At 33.0% G+C, this 14,885-nt stretch overlaps 1 long non-coding RNA gene across 1 annotated transcript in view; it reads right to left on the reverse strand.

The window, feature by feature from the left end:
- The window catches only part of LOC130681401 (uncharacterized), a 72,116-nt gene extending 59,782 nt beyond the window's left edge, over nt 1–12,334 (reverse strand). Inside the window, exon 1 of the long non-coding RNA XR_008994527.1 lies at nt 12,120–12,334. This is a non-coding gene — a long non-coding RNA (uncharacterized LOC130681401). The remainder of the gene's footprint in view (nt 1–12,119) is intronic.
- Nucleotides 12,335–14,885: the final 2,551 nt, after the last annotated feature.

Below are 14,885 nucleotides of genomic sequence, written 5' to 3' on the forward strand. Positions count from 1 at the left end.
AGCAAAATTTACCAGTTCCCAGGTTACAGGTTCTTCTTTTCTAGAGAGAAATAATCTGTAAAGTAAAAAGCATCCATATTTGCAAACTAACAAGGCAGTATAAATTATTTTGTGGATAGATTACCAGGAGAATGTCAAAATGATTTTGATTATAAAGTTTATTTAATTTCGTTTGGAGATTAATAATATGAGTAACAGTATAATAGTCCTTTTCTGAAGTGGGGGTTTAGCATATACTCACAGTAACAGCAGGTTTCTATCTTCTCTGGTCATAAAACCATGGAAATAAAAAAAGGCAGTTTCAATGTGATAAGTGTATGTTAAAAATGAGGTTTAATTTCCTGACACCTGTTAAAATAATGTAGTCTCCAGGAAAACTGTTAAACTGTTAAACTGTCTTTAAAGATATTCTAAGTTAAGATTTCTGCTGCATGTGATTTCACACATGTGTTTCATAAAATTTTTTCTTTCTTTAAAATAAATGCTTCAAGTCTATTAACAAAGGTACATTTTTACAAGCTCTTCCCATCTTTGCTATTGTTTGGGGCCAAATAAAGATATACAAAGTAGGCCACTGTAGTACTACTTTCTACCTAGAGTAATAATCTAGAACAATAACAAAAAACTATAGTGCCATTGCATACTCAACCTAAACCTTTAACTTTCTCAATGCTGTACAAAAGTATGTGACCTCATTATTATTATTACAACATTTATATATGATACTAAATATCCAGAATATAATTTGATACAGTTATTACTATATGAATTTATCTTCAGATCAGGTTACTTATTAGAAGGATGGTGGGGTCCATGAGCTATCTTCATCAAAATGACTTGGAATAATTGAGAAAAGGCCTACACAGGCAAGACTAATTAGCAACTTTGGAGGTAGATCTTAATGAATATAGATTTCTCAAAATAAATTCTTCAGCTGTATTTGACCCTTGTTAAGTTTAGTAATCGTTTAAGAATCACTGACATAATACTGAGAATATACATGTTGCACACAGGAGGTTCTGAGGACAAAAAAATAAGTAAGACACCCAGTGAAGAAGCAAACTCACATTGTCTTATATAAACAGATGCAGTGATAGAAATTTGAAAACAAAAATATGAATGAAATGTTTCTAACACAATTTGTATTGTATCTGGAGGCACCAAGAAATACATCTAAGGAAAACTTCCTGGAAGAACTGATGACCGTATAAAGTGGAGGCAGAATAGGAAAATCATGAAAGAAGGTGAACAGGACAAAGCAAAGTATTAACATAAGAGTCAAAAAGGTGTGTGTGGGAAATTTAAAACAATATTATATTATTGAATCATAAATTTGATGTAAGTGATAAAGAGAGAAGCAAGCAAACAAGATCAAGAAGAAAACAACTGTTATAGCCCTTGAATTTACCTAGAGGAAGTTGGAATTCTAGCAAGAGTGAAATTGTCAGATGTGTATTCAAGATAGATTCTTCTGCAGGCTCTGTAAGGAAAGGATTTAAATGGAAAGGAGTTGTTGAAAGCTAAGCTGAAGAAAATAAAAAATTTCAGAGTTTATTGAGCATAGATCGATTTGAATCAGACAGCACCAAACTAAAGGTGGTTAGTAGCCCTCCAAAGACAGGAGCCAGGGAAGAGGTTTGTATAAAGAAGACATGGAAACAAAACAAGAAAAATATTCAATTGTCTGTAGCTTAAGCAGTTTCCATATTTGGGAAAGCTTAGTTGGCTATTTGTCATTAGTTGTTCCTAAATTTCATTTTCTTAGATTTGAGTGCATTGACTCTGGCTTAGAATTTGGTTTGCTGTGGTCTGTCAAGGCGTCAGAGCCACTTCAGTCCAATGGCTTCCTGACTTAATGATTTCAACAGGCTATACATTTGGAAACTTGTTAGTATATAGTTGTAATAATTCAAGTGAGAAATGATTGAAAAGATTGAAATTAAAGGGTGAAATTGAATGTAGTAAAGCCATAAAACACCAGGACTTTATGACTACCAGAATGTGTAAGATGAAATAGAGGAAGAAATTAGAAATGACTCAAAGGTTAAAATCAACTAATTGAGAATATGGCAGGTTTAACTTACAACTTTACCATTGATTCAACCTTAGAAATATAATTAAAACTCTCAAAGATCTGCTTCCTTAATTGCCACTTTTTTTCATGAAACTAATGGTAGAAATATCCACTGAATGTCATCTACAGAAAAACTTAAGTAAGGATTCGTTGAAAGTCAGTAAGTATAGCTAATTCATGTTGTTCATTGTAGTTCTATTAATTCACATAAGTAATAAATTAGCTAATGCTGAATCATTTCTCCTAGGGGAAATACAGGGTTAGGTTACTGAGAGCTCTGGTCACAATATTTTCATCAATTTATCAGTACATACCCTTATAATATTTTCATCAACTGATCAGTACATAACCTTATTTTATATTAGTTTCTGTTTAAATATAGAATTTATTTAATATATACAGTTGATTCAAACACTGGTCCTATGGCCACCAGCACTGTAACTCATGCCTGATAGAAGCTTATCCAACACACGTATTTTCATAAGGCACTGCACAGCCTTCTTGGGCTTAGGAACAATGAGCGGCACTTTACTACTACACTTGAAAGCCATTGGTATTAGCAAAACCGCAAACACACACACAAAGCACACAAAAATGCCAAAAAATATGGTGCTGAATAGATCTTGAAGGAGACATTTTTGAGATATGAAACAAGAAGGCATAGCCTTGTCATGTTTGACCTCAGCTGGGGACGTGTGGCAGGGTAACTGGAAGTTTTCACCATTCTATGCATGTCTATGAATGACATGAAAGTACCACAAGCATTGACTGGTTTACAAATAACCAAATAGGGGAATTTAGCAAATAGAATTCACAATTGCAGAATCCACAAATAATTACAGTTTAGTGCACTATGCAAAACTCTTGGTTGATGTAAAGTAAAAGCTCTGGGACTGAGGTGACGATTGGGAAAATGGACTGATCTGAGCAGAAATTAAGTAATGAGCATATTATCAAATTCCATTGTTTGATTTCTTCCATTCCTGCATATGTTAAAAAAACGAAGTGAATAGAAATAAATAATTTATTCTTGGTGATGTTAATTATATATATCTCAGCTAAGACTGAATTTAATTTATTAAATATAAATCAAAATGAAAAATAACTTTTCACTTATGGAAAAATATTAAAATTAGTATTTAATGCATATTAATATGATGGATTAAAATGAACTCATTTCATCAAAAAGTACCCAAAGAATTCAAAACTTAATTTGACTATATATAATTTTTTTTCTTTCCTTTTTTGATTATGATGCATAGGTAGTCTTTAGGAGTGTCCATTGATGCTATTTGTGTTTTTTACTTAAATCTTTTTGAGGGAGTTACAAAATTCTATTTCTGCATAGTCAAAGAAGTGGAATCATTGTATAACATTTTTCCTTTTTTTTGCTTTCTTTGTTATAGAAATAGTTTAATAACATTTCAGTTTTCAGGTTAAAATTGTACCTTTAAATGGGCAATATAGCAAAAATAAGTGCAGTATGATATTGACCTTTTCACATTCTAAATTTACTTTTCTCTGGATTACTTACATATAAAAAGGAACACCAGGCATTGAAAAGTCAATCAAATCAATAATGAAAAGGTTAAAATAACAACTACTGTACAATATAGCCTTAGTGTCATGAGGGTGACTACTGTCTTCTTATATCTCATTCCCTAGATCATAAATAACACATGGCATTACATGATTATGTTTTCTATAGGAAAGGAGATAGTGATATATACACTCCCCTTTCACTGATGCTTAGTAATCTCTGAGTTTTCAAAAAGTTATCATACTTTTTGTCTTCTTGAACACAATTATTCACTAGTCAGCTTAGGCTGTTAGAAATATTTGAGAAAAATCACTAAAACCTCCCACTCAGAGAATCCAGATAGTGACACTAAAACAAGTAAACAACACAGGGACTCTTACCCACATCTTGCATAGAACAACCCAAAAACAAAGCAATAATATCTAGAGGAGCTTCCTTAACTCCTCTATTTTATATTCTCCAGCTCCTAAAGGAATAACTGAATTAACAATGTCAGAAGGATAGTATTACAGAGCCACTACTCTACTGTTCTCAAAGCAAATCATTACAAACGTCTGTGTTTTATTATTAGCATGTTATCTCCAACAACACATACACTTCCATGAAAAACTATAAGGAAGTGTTCAGACCTCAGAAATTTAGAATGCCAGCAATAATTGACATTTTCCTCTTTTCTCTGGAACAATGTAAAGAGAATTTTAAAAGACTAGGGCCATCAGAATGGGAATTCTGTGCATAATTCTGGCCTTGGCCTTCTCTTTATTTCTTATAGAATAACCAGCATTTCAAAAGACTTCAGGATGCATGCTTTACAATATAGCTGAAAATTGTAAGACCATGATTATGATCATCCTTTTTAGAGTTAATGATCTATAAGTCATTTTGGAAATTGCAATCTGGTAATGAGAGAATATCCATTTGCAAAATATCTATCTGGATCAGAAAAGAAACATTGTGAAATTCTCAGAGAATTTTTTTTTAATCTGCATATTTCAAAACATTGCTATTCCTGTGAGGCTGAATATGCAACATTGAATTACCAGGGATTACAGCAGATATATGGAGTTTTAGAGATTCATATGCATATTATGTGTGAATACACATTTTAACCATAGAATTTTTAAGTGATAATAAGTTTAATAAAACTGTAGCTTGCTCATTGATATATTCATGATATAATACCAAATATATTAATACTTGAAGAAAATTAATCAACTAGAAATGTAATCCTATTAACCTTCAATTATATGTTCTTCAAGGAGTAATTAAGAGTGAAGATAAATTTATGTTATTGAATACTTTCACTCTAGTTGGTTAGAAGAGCAGTGGAGAGGCACTGCTCTGATCACTTTTCAAAAAATAATTAGCCAATCAGCTGTAAGAAGTGTAGCTGTCATCACCCATTGGTTAGTGTCATCAGCATCCATCTCAGATTTTGTTCTGAAGCTACATTCTTCCTGTTCTTTCCAAGCAGATCTTAGCCAGTGAGTCAACACTACTTGGTCAATAGTAGACAGAGGAAAATATTCCCACAAAGAATATTAATAGTTGGTTGGCATGTAACAGAATAATGAGGAGATGTTGGTGTTGTTAAATGCCTATAATTTACTTTAAAATACTTTAGGCTTGTGAGCTAAAGTTCATTCTTTTTTTTTAAATTCATTTTATTATCAATCTAAAAGCTCATTCTTTAGGAACTATGTATGCAGTATTTAGACAAGAAGCAATCAATTGCCCTAATTGAGAATCAGCACTTCAGGTCAACAGCTGGTAATAGATCATAAAGGCAGAGCACCCTAGAAACAATACTACAAGCCCTTCATTTATTTATATCTCAATAAACAAATAAGGTTTTATTATTTAGCATGCAATGAAAAAAATGGTTTTATTGATAAAATTAGCAACTTTGCTATTTAGTAGAATGAATATGCTCTTCAGAGAAAGTAAAGGTATCAAGAAAATAATGTAGATAAAATACATAGAGATACTGTCCATGATTTATGCATATGGCTTTAAAGCCCAGAAAGGCCTGCACCCATTCTTGTAAGGGGTGACTCTGAAGTCATGGTTTTCAAATAGGCCTTTAATGAACTAGTTATTTAGTAGCATTTCTGATTTCTGATGCTGAATATATGGGGGAGAGGCTCTGGGTCATTGTTATGTCAGTCAGATGTGGGTTTTTCATAAAATGTGATGAGAACCTCTAAAGAACAAAGAGTTGGTACTTCACAGCAACTCTGGAATAGATTGCTTCACTGTTTTTGTGTTTCTAGCTAAAGAACATCTGATTAATAAATGCCTCTATATGAGAGTTTGCTCCAAGACATAGTTTAATATAACCTTGAGGAAAGAAAAAATAGCTCTGTGTATCAAGGGAATAGCATGGAATGGACTGAATGTTTGCATCCTCCAGAATTCATAAATTGAACCATTAACTCTCAATGTGATGGTTATAGAAGGAGGAGCGTTTGGGAGGTGATTAAAACATGAAGGTGGATCCTTCATGACTGGATTGGTACCCTTACAAAAGGGACCACAGAAAGTTCTATGACTTTTTCTGCAATGTGAGAACACATTGAGAAAACGGCTGTCAGTTACCAGGGAGAGGGTCCACACCAGACCCTGACCTGCTGGCACCCTAATCTCAGACTTCTAGTTTCCAGAACTGTGAGAAATAAATTCCTATTGTTTATAAGCCACACAGTTTATAGAAATTTGTTATAGCAGCCCAAATAGACTAAAACAATATCTAATCAAGGAAAAAGCCTCCCCTTTCCTAGACCCTCCCCCAAAGCACTGTACTCAGCTCATATCCAATAATAAGTCTCTCCTTACACCCTCTTGCTAAGACATCCCTGGTTACTTACACATGGTGTGTGTCCTCCCTCCTTGCAATTGGTAATCAACACAAGTTGTTCAACTACAAGTGTATTCTTGGTGGTCTTTTCTGGAGAACACTGATACCCAGATATGCTTTATTTCCAATTCTTACACCCTCTTCCTTTGTTCTATTCTAGGAAGTACTTAGTTAAAAATACCACTAAACTGTTAGCTGATAAAATTTAAAGTAAGGTTCTCTAATAAGAGTGTGTATGTTTGAATACAGAGTTCTTAATTATAGAATTAATATTTATATATTAATAGTCATTAACAATGTCCTCCACCTTAACAGTTTAGAAAATGGTGTGTTACTATCGCACTGCCCTCCCCACTGGATTTTGTTTCCAATCCTACCGCCACTCATTCCTTCTCTGCAGCCTCATTCAATCATGGTAAAGATTTAGAATAATCTTCAAGTCTTCAATTTATTGAGTGTATTTGAGTTCAGAAGATATGATAAATGCTTTTTTTACTCATAATTAATTCTATTTAAAATTATTTTGAGAACTGCTCAGTCTTTTAATCATCTTTTACTCTCTTCTTTCCATTGAGTTCAGCAAGCTGAATCCTGTATTTGCAAATGTGCAAAATTGAATTGATATAGAGCCGACTTTTATATCCCAATTCTTTCTTGACTTGGTTCATTTTTTACCATATCTTATGTTATTAGCACACATTTTGTTTTTCATAGTAAAGATATACTGTAGTTTAAACTTTAATTTTTCTTCAGGATAAAGAGCTTGGAATTGAATTACTGAATTTGTTTAGTTCAAAAGGATATCTGTCTTTTCTTGCTACTATGGCAGGCAGTGAAAGGAAGCCTCTTCAAGGATGAAAGATGAAGCAGATTTAGAGGCTCTGAAAGAAGAAATAATTATCTAGAGAGAGAAGCACAGTCTAGCTCCACTGTTTTCAGACATCCCAGTGGAGACACTGGTTGTTAAGGTAAGTGCTACCATTTTAGACATTTCATCTCACTGGGGTGACCGCAAATTCAAGAGTATGTAAACGAGCGTGCCAGTACACATCTCCTGGAGCAGAGAGGAAGTGTTCAGCGGAGCACAGTCTACATTTCAGGAGCAATTCACTCCCTTAGAACAGTGACCTGGTCATATTCACCCCTGTATTCCATGATCATAGAAACCAGCAACATTTTTGAAAAAAGTAAATTAAGAAACTAGTAACCTAGTATAAAAGACAGCCATGGTCTTCATGAACTCATAGAACATAATCAAGGAAAGAAATCTGGGAAATCTGAAACACAAATGGGGAAGGAAGCAGCAATAAAATATCAATGGAAAGAAGTGGAAGAATGTTGCCATCTCCTTATTGCACTTTACAGAAACAGTTATTTCTCATAATGTCAACTATATGGGTGCTTTCTGAGCAATCCATTGATGCTCAGTAATAAAAATTAAAAAAAATATTTAAAGTCTCTTTCAGGACATAGGTCAGATCTACCCACACCATAAAGCCTGTCCTGACTTTCCCGGCCAATTTCAGGACCCCCTCCTCAGTGCTCCCACAGCACTTGGCTCAGCATGTTTTCCACCAGAGTGCTTATCACTGGGTACTCCAACCGTCCATTTACATAGCAGTCTCCCATATCAGGTTGGGGGCTTACTGAAGTCTCATTATATATGCCAGTGTGTATAATAGGAAATCAATAATTTTTGTGAAAGAGATATATTATTTGTGGGGAAAGAAAAGGAGGAAGAATAGTGCAGCCCAGAGACCTGTGTTGTAGTCCCTGTTTGCCTCTTACACACTATGAGGCCTTGAATGAATCAAAATAGGAAAAACAAAGCAAAACAAACAAAAACTCCTATTAACTTCCCAAATGAGAGAGTGAAGGTGAATATATTTCGCAGCTCTTTGGCACTGTACAAAAGCTATGTCCTGTCATGATGGTGGTGAGTGGTTGTTTCCTCATCCTCATCTCTTCCCAAGTCTGTTTGATTTCAATCTCTATTCTAAATTTCTTAAGAAGGAAATTATTTTTCTCTATAAATCTACAGACTACAATGATCTATATTAGTGCTCAGCCTTCCATTAAAAGGAACAATTGAAGTTAATTTAACTCTTCTTGAGGGACAAGTTATTTCATTATAATGAAAATGCAGTTATGTGTTTCCCCAAGATTAAGCTAAGGTGTTTGCTAAGCAGAAAACCAAGTTTCAAGACTCATAAGTTACTTTTGTATTAAACACAGTTGGCACTGGCTATTTCAGAAAAATTTTAATAGTGTCCACTTTCCTCATGTGAACTGTCTTGGTGATGTTGAGAACACAGTCCCTTCTTAATATAGTAATACTTTTTCTTTTTTTCTTTGCAAAGGTATTTTTTCACACATGTGTAAAAAACAATAACTTAGAAAATTCCATTTTTCGGTAAACTGGACTCAGGCAGGAGACCGATTTGAATGTGATTTTAAAATATGAGTAGTGCGATCTTTTAAAAATGTCTTCAATTATTGTAAAAATATAGATCAATTAAAATTCTGGAGTAAAAAACCTAATGTAGAGAGGAATTTGTAAAAAAAACTAGACAGTATTGACAGTCCCATTATTCACTATTATTTAACTAGGTGGTTTCCTTTCTTACATATTTTTCACTGCCTGCTCAGCTGTGTTCTTCAAATTCCCTTTTCTGTTCCCATTTGTATCCCCAGTGTATTTTGCTCTAAATTCTATAAAACTGCCAGAATCCCACAAATCAGCATTATATTTTATCACCTTTTGTTAATGGAATATATTAAAGTTTAGCATAGTAAAACTCAAATTGTGAGACTTTAAAGTGTTGTTCATGAAATTGGTTGCATTAAATTCTAATTGCTATTTGATCTTCTCACAGCCGCAGAATTAGTTAGTTATTAGGTATTTTGTATGAGTATTTGAGTTGACTCCATTTAAAGTTACTAGACTCAGTGGTTAAATTGATTACATAGAAATACTTCTTTTTAGTTCTTTTAATTACAGGAAAAATGAATCTTTATAAGAAAAGAAAATGATTTTTATATGTGTACATAATTAAAAGTTTCTACAAAAGCATGTTTTTCTACACTGCAGAAAAGCTCTGACAAACAGCCCTTACCTTCCTTTCAGACTATCTTCTTTACACTTTTATATATAATCAGGTATTCCTTAATTCTTAAATGAAACATTTTATATTCACTATTCTCTCCCTTTTAATCATTTATATTATATGGAATTTGATCAATTTCCTTCAAAATGTGAATTATATGAGAGGTTTATTTAAGGAAAAACTAGGGTAATTTAAGATTCTACTGTTTAAAATATATTATGTCAAAGACACTCATTTCCACAAATATAAATGTTATGATGACACAGTACAATAATCAAAAAAGACACGATTATTGTTTTGTGTTTAAGTAATATAAAATCTTTCTTAGAAGAGTATTGTATCTCTGAATGATGTACAAAAGAATGAAAAATAGCACTCACAAAAAATTACATTTACTTATTTGAATATTTTATCATTAAATAGAAATAACATTGTTTCATCAAACACATAACACATGAAAGAACCATGTCCATAATCTCATAGTGACCACTCCATAAGAAAAATAGGATTAGTACTGGTTTTACAGCTGAATTTTTCAATACAAAATCGTTGCGGCAGAGATTAATTGCTCCCCCATGTGGATTTTCCTTTTTTTCATTAATATTACAACCTTCAAGTTTTAGTTTATCTCATGGTATACAGAATAAATAATGCATTGTACACTTTTCTAGGAAAATAACTATGTGACTAAGTTATGACCAAGAAAAATGACCAGAAGTGTAGAGACTGGAGATTCTTATCTTGGAAGCAAATAGACCTTCTATTTTCCTTTAATTAGAACACAGATGTCATGGGGGAATCCATGTTAAATTAAAAGGTAGAAATCAGTCTTAAAGGTATTCATATTCAGTATCTACTATATGTCAGGGACTGTTCCAAGTAGAGGTGATAGAGTTATGAACAAAACAGACAAAAATTGTAGGATCTATGTAATTCATTCAAATGGACTTATTTACAAATGTACTCCCATGAGAAACACATGGGACACCAATCCTCATATTCTCAATCATCTCTTAAAAATGTACTGTTTATCAAAGGGGTGGACATCCTCATTTTGAGGCCCAGCCTTGGATAATAGCATCTCAGTTCTCTTTCCTTTCTTCCTCTCTGGAGCCAGTTTTCTTCCCACTTTGTGGACTAAATGAGGTAGACCAGCTATTTGGGGAAAAGACTAACTTCCACCATACACTTCAAGTCCTATGTTTGTATTTGCTATCTTTCCAGGAAACAAACCTATATTCTAAAAACCTCAGACCCTAATCAATTACCATAGAATGCAACTGAAAATTGATGAGTAGTGTGTGGAGCCTAGGAAATCAGCAGCAAGACAAAGGAGTTCTGTTCTCACCCATCTATATTCTACCATAACAGAATTGCACTGTGAAGACTCAGAACATTATGAGAGACAGAAAAGAACTTGTTTAACTCATTGTTTTAGCAGCCAGACAACAACAAAGCAATACAATAAGAACAAATACCAAATTAGTGTACAAGCTTACAATTGTTATTCTGAAAATATTATGCAAGCACTTATATCAATATATTATACTTATAAGTGCATTTATCCTTATATTCCAATATTACAGAATTGTGATAATCTCACTATTGCAAGTTGTTCTATTAAAAGAGCATCAGAGTAATCTGAATACATGTTTTGAGGTAAATTTTAGGATTGCAACATAATTTTCTATAAGTATGTCCGTTCTTCTTAAATGCAACTTTGGTTAGTGAGTAGATACCATGTGATATAACTAACTAGTATTATGAATGTGTTATATTGTGTTTTTTTCAGCATGGAATACAAAAGTATTTCCCACAATAGCTAAAATTCTGGAGTTTATGTTTTGGCTTACTTACCATTATAGTCTAAATCTGTGTTTTTTGTGTGTGTATGTATACATTTTTAAAGTAGGTAAAAAGAACAACATTACATAATAAAACATCAGGTCTTAAGCTGTACTATGCCTTAGTATGAATAACAAAATTTTATTTATATCTTATATATCTTTCCCTACCACTTTAAGTTTATCCTGTTTCATATTTTGTGAAGGTCACATATGAGAAAGACATAGCTTGTGCTAAGAGGATGGTGTGAACAGGCAGAAGAAAATGTACCATGTCTATTTTCAGGCACCACTTTGTTCCCTTGGTTTTCCTTTAAATTTCGTGCTGGATAAAATATATAGGCCTTAGAGATATAGAACTCCATATACTCTCTGCAGAACAAGCAGTTCTTTAGCCCCCAAAGCATTGTTGAACTGAATTGGTAAATGGGAAAATATTTACTTGAAATCTATTTTGAAGTAAAACACATTTATGTCTCAGTTAAATAGTAATTTAAATCTCAGGCAGTCAGACCCTAGGACCATCATTCTTAGACAATAAGTTATATTAACATCTAAAGCATTAGCATTTGGTTTTGCAAAATGAATAAATTAAGGAGTCATTTATATCATAATTACTTTGAATTTTAAAGTCATTGGTATCAAATTTTGATTAAATAGGGTTAAAGTTAAGCTAATGAGATACTGAAACACTTACCAAAATACCTCCACTGTCTTTTAGTCTTCTAACAATTCCATATTTTGAAACTGATTTTGTGTCCAAAGTGGATGCCTAATCTTGCTACTATTCTCTTTGTAGTAGGTAATATTTACTCTTTATTCTGACGTCTTCGTCCTGAACAATCTGATTGGAAATGCCTTTCCAGTCGTATTTATTCAATAAATGCTTTGTACTTAAAAGCACCAGCAGCAGCATGCATGTTATGCGATCATCACACTGTGTTCTGCCCTACTTCTCTAAATAGATTATGTACCAGTGGGGGTGAGGGGTGGCAAGCTCTTGTTTTTAAAGGACCATATAGTAAACACTTGTGACTTTAAGGTCCGTGAGGTAGTGCTAAGGTAACCATAGGCAATAAGTGAACAATAAGTAAGCAAATGAGTGTGGCTGTGTTCCCAAATACTGTGTTTACAGAATATACAGCAGTCCAGGTTTGGTCAATGGCAGTATTTGCTAACCCCTGTTCATACATTTCATACCTTCAATGCCATTCATCTTTATATATTCTTATTTAGATGTCCTGGTAGCTTTTAATTTCTAAAAATAATTTACTTCTCTATGAGGTCTCTCCAGGGCTCTGCTCTGTCTCTGCTCTAACATATCAGCTGTTCTCCTCTACAGTTGCCCTATGTAAATATGTATATACATTCAAAGTCACAGTAGGCCAATAATTGTAGTTACTTGTGCATGTGTGTGATTACTTTTTGTTTTCAAGTATGGTCATTCAACATGATATCCTCTGTAGTACTAAACATAATGATTTATATTTGTGAATAATTTAATACACACACATACATATATTACATTTAGTGAATTATTTTTTTAAACTGTATTTACCATTGTTCAGTCATGGAAATTTTATATAAGAAGGGAAATTGCATGCTGAGGTACACAATGCCAAAATATCTAGATTAAAAGTAAAACATTCGGTCAACCATGACGTTGTTTCCAAGTATCTACATGCTTGGCACTGGGAAAGAAATGTTTAAATGATGGATGTTCCTTTTCATTTTCCATCTGGCTGTTTTGGCTTCATGTAGACAGAGCCTCTGACAGTCAACATTTAATGACAAAACAATTTCAAGTTTTAGATTTGGTTGTAAGCCCACCCACATGGAGGTAAACAGTATTAGTTTTAAGAAAAGAAACTGTTGAATGTCTAATCACATCTACACTTTCAGCCAAGGGAAATCTCTCTGGAATGATGATCTGCATTTACATTTCCCCAGACTGTAATTCTATCCTGTTTCATAGAAGAGAGTTTGTCTGGGAATATCCCCAGTTCAATTACCCACATAGTCAAGAATCTCCAATAAGAATCATGTCAGTCTGGGACCCCACATCCAGTGGGAAGGAGGAAATAATTCTCCCCACTATGGTCAAAAACTGAAAATTGACTGGCTGGGTTTACTTTTTTAAAATGAAGGCTTTAGGATTTATTTGGGAGGAACCTGGTACTGATGGAAGATAAGGAGATGTGTTTTTAGGTTTCTTTTTAAAGGACTTTAAATTCTGCTTTGTGTAGAAGCCAGTAGAGATGAGAAGTAAAATATCAAGGGTACTATATGTTAATTATAAAACAGACCCAATTAAAATCTCTAAGAAACTGAAAAAATGTTTGGATTGGCTTCAGAGTGAATCTATGCAGCAGAGAATTACCAGAGAAAACATCTCTGTCAGCCAATTATAGGGCATTTAAAAAAATGAAATAAGCCCTTCAATTCACACCACATGCAAACACACATACAAAAGAGGAAAAAAGTCACACATTCTAAAATACTTGTATATGCACATTAAAAACTTGTGCACACACATTGATCTAAATACCAAAATTGGGCTATTGCAAATGACAGAATATTTAATTCTCTGTTAATATTTGTTTGCTTATAGTCTTCTATCAAATAGCAGAAACATCTTTGGCAAGATAGTCTTAAAAGCATATTTATCTTTAAACAATAATTAAACAGTAAAATACTTTGGAATTAATGAATTAATCACTTGTTCAGAATATTGAAGATGTTCAGTTTTCATTCATGCTGATAGAAATAGAGAATTCAGCTATTCTTCCCCTTCCTGACAGTCTTACTCTTTTGTCTCATACCTCCAGAGAGTCATGAACAAGAAGCTCTTAAGCTTACTCTCTTATTGACTAATGGATATGGTTGAACTGACACTACAACAGTGTTAAAAATATCTTACAGGTTAGACATGTGTGATTGGTCTAATAAATATTAATAAATTAATCATTCTAATGTAGGCTCTTGTGGAATTTGGACCCCACAAAGGCCGGTGAATATTATATAAAAGAGTAGTTCTAAAACTTCATTTGTTTGGAATCATATTTTCACTGTTTTTTTTTCAAATAGATAGACAATAAATAAAAAGTCTATGCCTCATATTTGTATATCTTAAATAGTAAGGTTACTCAAAAATCATGAAAACTTGGAACTATTTTGAAATTCAGGTTTGGCTCTAAACTCCCTCATCTACTGAAGAAATGATAACTGAATTTAGAACAGTGTTAAACCATTTGGTTTTTAAAGTAACTTACAAGTCTAAGATTTTATTGTTCTTAATTATTTGATAGTATACCTGTGTTCAGTTTCAGTTTTTGCATAGGATAGCACTGAATTTCATATTTCCCTTATATTTAGTGTGTTTGTGTAGTGAATAACACAGAACACAATTGTTAGTGACTTAAGTTCTATGAGTATTTGTAGTCTCATATAACAAGATTTGAAA

Source organism: Manis pentadactyla, chromosome 17 (genome assembly GCF_030020395.1).
Source record: "Manis pentadactyla isolate mManPen7 chromosome 17, mManPen7.hap1, whole genome shotgun sequence".
Taxonomy (NCBI): domain Eukaryota; kingdom Metazoa; phylum Chordata; class Mammalia; order Pholidota; family Manidae; genus Manis; species Manis pentadactyla.